This window comes from Taudactylus pleione, unplaced genomic scaffold (genome assembly GCF_031769625.1).
Source record: "Taudactylus pleione unplaced genomic scaffold, aTauple2 ptg000363l, whole genome shotgun sequence".
NCBI classification, from domain to species: domain Eukaryota; kingdom Metazoa; phylum Chordata; class Amphibia; order Anura; family Myobatrachidae; genus Taudactylus; species Taudactylus pleione.
The window spans coordinates 1,492,522-1,499,263 of NW_028284764.1; the positions used below are offsets into that span (position 1 = coordinate 1,492,522).

At 38.1% G+C, this 6,742-nt stretch overlaps 2 pseudogenes; both read left to right on the forward strand.

The window, feature by feature from the left end:
- Positions 1–367: 367 nt before the first annotated feature.
- LOC148508507 (5S ribosomal RNA) lies at positions 368–486 on the forward strand (annotated as a pseudogene).
- A 4,976-nt stretch (positions 487–5,462) lies between these two features.
- On the forward strand, positions 5,463–5,581 carry LOC148508508 (5S ribosomal RNA; annotated as a pseudogene).
- Positions 5,582–6,742: the final 1,161 nt, after the last annotated feature.

The window sequence follows — 6,742 nt, forward strand, 5'->3', positions numbered from 1 at the left end:
AAATAGAGGGACACGCTGTTTCAAAACATTTTTCCATAGTTCATAATTCTAACCCAGAAGACATCACGTTTAAAGCCATTGAACATGTAACACTAGGAGAACGAGGAGGAGATCTTGGAAATTTACTCTCAAGGCATGAGATGTACTGGCTATTTGAATTGGATACACTGGCACCGAAAGGATTCAATGAAAGTTCCGAAATTGCGCCTTTCTTGTGATGACATCCTCCCACCTACTTAATGTACCTCATTACCAATCCACTATGGGATATGGTGGATTGTTGTGGAGGGCCTGATCAGTACCCTGGAGGGTGACTTCTTGGAGAAGTTCAGGTGTGGTAGGTATAGAGGTTATACCCACTACCATTGATTGCAGCCATACCACTGGGTATATGCCCAACTCCACCCGAACTTGGAAGTGAAGCTCCCGTGGGCCTGGTTAGTACTAGGATGGGTGACCCACTAGGAATACCAGGTGCTGCAAAACTACGGTTGGGTGATAATCCTCTATGGGAAGCATAAGTGATGGAGCCTGAAAGAGCATACATGAAAATATGCGCAAAGGTATCTACACTTGAAGGATCTTTGGAAAACAGCGAAGTATTCAAATATGGTGTCAGTGGAAATCTATAAGTAAATCTGGAGTAATAAGAAATGAAAAGAACTAGCATCTAAAAAGAATATTGGAATTAGACTTGTGACTTAACATGAACTCTGTTGCACATTTAAAACTAGGAAGTTTCTGGGAAACTTCTTCTGACTCTGGATTTCTTGATTTTCCTTAAAGAAAAGAACTGCCATTTTTTAACTAAATTAGAATGGGAAATCTGTTGCTCTATGTTTGGGCCAATATAATTAATGACTATACAAAAATAGGGTTTGGACTATAAATTGAATAATAACCTAATAATGTGTGGTCCTGAATATTTGCTAGCAAGATATTTAATATGGCATCTAATGAACGTTTTTGTTTTAAGTCATAGATCGCGGCATTACGTTTTTATCTACATACTAAAGTGTGGGCGGAAGTTGAGTCCGATATGAACACTAGGGCGCTTCATGCCAGGAGAACTAAGGGAGCTGGATATACGCTATTCAAGTTCCCATGGAAACGAACAACGCTGATGCGGCGGGCGGAAGTCATCATACATCCCTCGCATGGACCAAAGGAGAAGGGCGGAAGTGACGGATGATAGTGGGCCCACGTGATCGGGAGAAACGCAACCACGAGAGCGGAAGTGACGTACCCGGCCTATCCCGACCGTGGGAAGAAGCGGCAACGCACAGGATGTGATGAAAGTACTAAGGGCGGAAGTCCTAAGTGGCAAAGTGAAAGCTGCCCTCACACAACGGATTGTTTTTACTATTGCTGATCTTTTGATAGTTTAAAACGTAGTTCTCACTTAATAGTTTACCCCAATAATATACTGATAATGCGCTCATACTATGTTAAAGTGGGTTTGGGTAAGAGAACAATGTTAGACAAACAGGAAGTGATGCGGCCTCATAACCTCTGATGAACCCATATGGGGGTATAAATAAGATTATGACCCAACACACTAGTATCCCCTTGATGAAGTCCCCAGGACGAAACGCGTTGGAAGAGAGCTTGCCTTGCCTTATGAACCTATGAATATGCTAATCTCTATCCACCTTGCTCAGATAAGCCTTTTATTTTAACCATACAAAAGACTTTTCTATTTTTAAAGTGCATAGTATTTTAGACTTTCACTGATTTTACCCTTCTAGAAAGAAAGGGTTTTATGTGTATGCTGTATGTTTTTATCTTTTTCTTCATTGTATATTTTGTATTAATTAAATTGTTAAATTATTTATTTATTAGCACTGGCACTTTTTCATTTATTCTTAATCACAGAATTGGTCTGAATAATTATATGATTTATACACGTTTATAAACCAGTCGCTCTATAGTCAACCCATTGTTCTATATCTCTCAATACGTTTACCAGTATTTATTATTGACATTGAGCAGACGCCCATATAAAAAGGGCTTGGTTTATATGATATTCACAAGGTTTTGTTATATGGTATATCACTCTTAAATTATTGTATCTATTGCTGGCGCCGTTCCCACTTATTGTTTTGTTCATTATTTTGTGGTATATATTGGGTTAAGGCAGCCTACAGTTACACAATTATGTTTAAAAATAGAGACCGCATTAACAAAAGGAGTGACTTTTGTCAGAAAGTCTTTAATGAAAGAAATTCCCCTAATAAGAATGCTCCCATAGAGAATATAGATAATATGTTCTGGGAGATGGAGAAAGCACCGATTAAAGAAATAAAAGCTTGGTGGGACATCAGAGGATTAGAACACTATATCTCTGTTAATAGAGTCCCCAGAGGTTTGAGACTTTTAAAAAAAAACACAATTGGTATGGATAATCCAGATTTTTTTAAAAACTGGGATAGCATCTTACATAAGTGCTCTCTGGACTTAATGAGACTAATAATAGAAGAAAAAAAGATTGCATTGTCCAAATTGGAGAAAGATATTTCCAACATGGAGATTTTAATGGATGAATCCAAAGACAAGGAAGAATATAAAGTTAATGAGAAAGTTCTTATTAAGAAAGTAGAAAAGGTGGAAGAATTGGTCATGCAGAGCAAGGAAAAAAAGTTCATCAGAGATAAAAAAGATTATGAACAAAACAAAGCGAAGAATTTGAGTAGATTTTATGGACAAGAAAAAACCACCAAAAGGCCACTTATGAGAGAGGGACAGAATTGGACTACAGTCCCTAGGAGAAAATCGAGTTATAGGACAGAACAGGATACTGAGCCAGCCTCAAGACCCACAACTAGTTCTATGAGAAATAGATTCACTGCATTACAACATCTGGATTCAAATAGCGACAGCGATTTTTTATCCCCAGGACAGGACCACATCACAAGCAACAGAAGGAAAACCACGTTCAGGGAAACTATAAGGACAGCCTCCCCCCTAAAAAGAATATACAGAGAAGAAGAGGAAAACGGGGGGGAGGAGGAAGGAATATCAAAAGAAGACACCTGTTGTAGACCCTCAAAACAAAGGAATATTCAATTTATCTAAACATCATCTAAGTAAACCGGAACTTTCATTACTTAGTAAGGGTTTGAATTTTGCACCCACCAATAGTATGAACAAGTTTGACACTTTTATTGACCTAAACAAATTTGTACGCAATCTAACTCTAAAGAGACATTTTTTAAGGAAAGAGTCAGCACCCATAAGGAACTTTAATGAAATCCTCTCAAAATCTGGGTTAAAAGGAAAATCTACTTATTACCCTTTAGAGTCTAAGGGAAACTATATAAGTGTATTCTACGAAACAGTGAAAAAAGAATTATGTGAAAATGACATGAGCAACATAAAGAAACAGAATTTAAATAATAGAGAAAAAGGAGCCCTCAAGAATCTTAAAGCTAATAGAGAGATAGTTATAAAACCTGCTGATAAAGGGGAGGGTTGGTTATTATGGACTATGATTATTACCACAAAGAGGCATATAGATTATTGGATGATAACAACTCATATGTGAAACTGGAAGTGGATCCAATTAATAACTACATAGATGAACTAAGGACAATTTTGGTACATGGTTTACATAATAATATCATTAGCAAGGAGGAATTTAAATTTCTGATGAATACCAACCCTCGAACCCCTATATTTTATTTCTTGCCAAAGATACTCAAATCACTGATGGCACCCCCTGGTAGGCCGATCATAGCAGGGATAGACTCACTTACTTCAAATTTATCGAAATTTGTTGATCTCTTCTTACAGAAATATGTGAGTAAATTGGATTCTTACCTCAAGGACACTACTAATATTTTACAATGTCTAGAGGGGATACATTGGAAACAGACGTATAACTGGGCAACCATAGATGTGCAATCTCTGTATACGTGTATAGAGCACACAAAAGGCATTAATGCTGCAAGAGAGTTCCTCGAGTTGGATGGCTCTATTGATGTTTTACTTAAGGAGTTCATATGTGATCTTATGTGTTTTATACTTAACCATAATTATTTTAAATTTTTAAACCAATTTTATCGTCAAATATGCGGCACGGCAATGGGGACCACGTTTGCCCCCAGCTTCGCGAATTTATTTATGGGATGCTGGGAAAATTGTTATGTTTATACAAACAACCCTTTTAAGATGAACCTCATTTTATATAAAAGATACATTGATGACATCTTGATTATATGGGATGGTACAGAGGAATATTTTAATCAATTTTTAACACACATTTCAGATAATAATATGAACTTAAAGTTTACGTCGAATTTTAATACCTCCAAAGTTGAATTTCTGGATTTGGTATTATCATCAGTGGGAGAAGGAATATGTACTAAGAACTTCATTAAGACTGTTGATGCGAATAGTTACTTGCACTTTGAAAGTTGCCATCTAGATAAATGGAAGAGGAATATCCCTTATTCCCAATTCCACAGAATTAGACGCAATTGCAGTGATATGAAGGTATGCGAAGAACAACTTGAAGTATATGCAGACCGATTCAGAGAGAAGAAGTATCCTGAAGCTATTTTAACAACTGCACTCCAAAGAACTAAATCTTTGGATAGACAAGAACTTCTTAAATACAAAGTAGAAGTACCAGGCAAACCAGAAAAAATACCGTTTGTCACAACATTCAATGGTCATGAGAAACAAATCAGAAAAGCATTCAACAAAAATTGGAATATCCTAATGATGGACCCACTATTGAAAAATATTCTACCATCCCAACCACAAATTGTCTACAGGAAGTCAAGAAATTTGAAAGATTTATTGGCTCCAAGCATGCTACAAGAAAAGGAAACAATAAAAGTGTCAAAAATGCTCCAATGTAATGGCTGCTACAAATGCGGCCACTGCAACATTTGCAAATTTGTTCATCCTAAGAGGAAAACGTTTATGAACTCAGAGGGTTCTAAAGAGTATAAGATTAAAACCTTCATGAATTGTAACTCTACGTCTGTAATCTACTTGTTGGAATGTACCTGTGGACTTAAGTACGTGGGTAAAACTAAGAGACCACTGAAACTAAGGATTCAGGAACATATCCGCAATATACGTAATAAAATAGAGGGACACGCTGTTTCAAAACATTTTTCCATAGTTCATAATTCTAACCCAGAAGACATCACGTTTAAAGCCATTGAACATGTAACACTAGGAGAACGAGGAGGAGATCTTGGAAATTTACTCTCAAGGCGTGAGATGTACTGGCTATTTGAATTGGATACACTGGCACCGAAAGGATTCAATGAAAGTTCCGAAATTGCGCCTTTCTTGTGATGACATCCTCCCACCTACTTAATGTACCTCATTACCAATCCACTATGGGATATGGTGGATTGTTGTGGAGGGCCTGATCAGTACCCTGGAGGGTGACTTCTTGGAGAAGTTCAGGTGTGGTAGGTATAGAGGTTATACCCACTACCATTGATTGCAGCCATACCACTGGGTATATGCCCAACTCCACCCGAACTTGGAAGCGAAGCTCCCGTGGGCCTGGTTAGTACTAGGATGGGTGACCCCCTAGGAATACCAGGTGCTGCAAAACTACGGTTGGGTGATAATCCTCTATGGGAAGCATAAGTGATGGAGCCTGAAAGAGCATACATGAAAATATGCGCAAAAGTATCTACACTTGAAGGATCTTTGGAAAACAGCGAAGTATTCAAATATGGTGTCAGTGGAAATCTATAAGTAAATCTGGAGTAATAAGAAATTAAAAGAACTAGCATCTAAAAAGAATATTGGAATTAGACTTGTGACTTAACATGAACTCTGTTGCACATTTAAAACTAGGAAGTTTCTGGGAAACTTCTTCTGACTCTGGATTTCTTGATTTTCCTTAAAGAAAAGAACTGCCATTTTTTAACTAAATTAGAATGGGAAATCTGTTGCTCTATGTTTGGGCCAATATAATTAATGACTATACAAAAATAGGGTTTGGACTATAAATTGAATAATAACCTAATAATGTGTGGTCCTGAATATTTGCTAGCAAGATATTTAATATGGCATCTAATGAACGTTTTTGTTTTAAGTCATAGATCGCGGCATTACGTTTTTATCTACATACTAAAGTGTGGGCGGAAGTTGAGTCCGATATGAACACTAGGGCGCTTCATGCCAGGAGAACTAAGGGAGCTGGATATACGCTATTCAAGTTCCCATGGAAACGAACAACGCTGATGCGGCGGGCGGAAGTCATCATACATCCCTCGCATGGACCAAAGGAGAAGGGCGGAAGTGACGGATGATAGTGGGCCCACGTGATCAGGAGAAACGCAACCACGAGAGCGGAAGTGACGTACCCGGCCTATCCCGACCGTGGGAAGAAGCGGCAACGCACAGGATGTGATGAAAGTACTAAGGGCAGAAGTCCTAAGTGGCAAAGTGAAAGCTGCCCTCACACAACGGATTGTTTTTACTATTGCTGATCTTTTGATAGTTTAAAACGTAGTTCTCACTTAATAGTTTACCCCAATAATATACTGAAAATGCGCTCATACTATGTTAAAGTGGGTTTGGGTAAGAGAACAATGTTAGACAAACAGGAAGTGATGCGGCCTCATAACCTCTGATGAACCCATATGGGGGTATAAATAAGATTATGACCCAACACACTAGTATCCCCTTGATGAAGTCCCCAGGACGAAACGCGTTGGTAGAGAGAGCTTGCCTTGCCTTATGAACCTATGAATATGCTAATCTC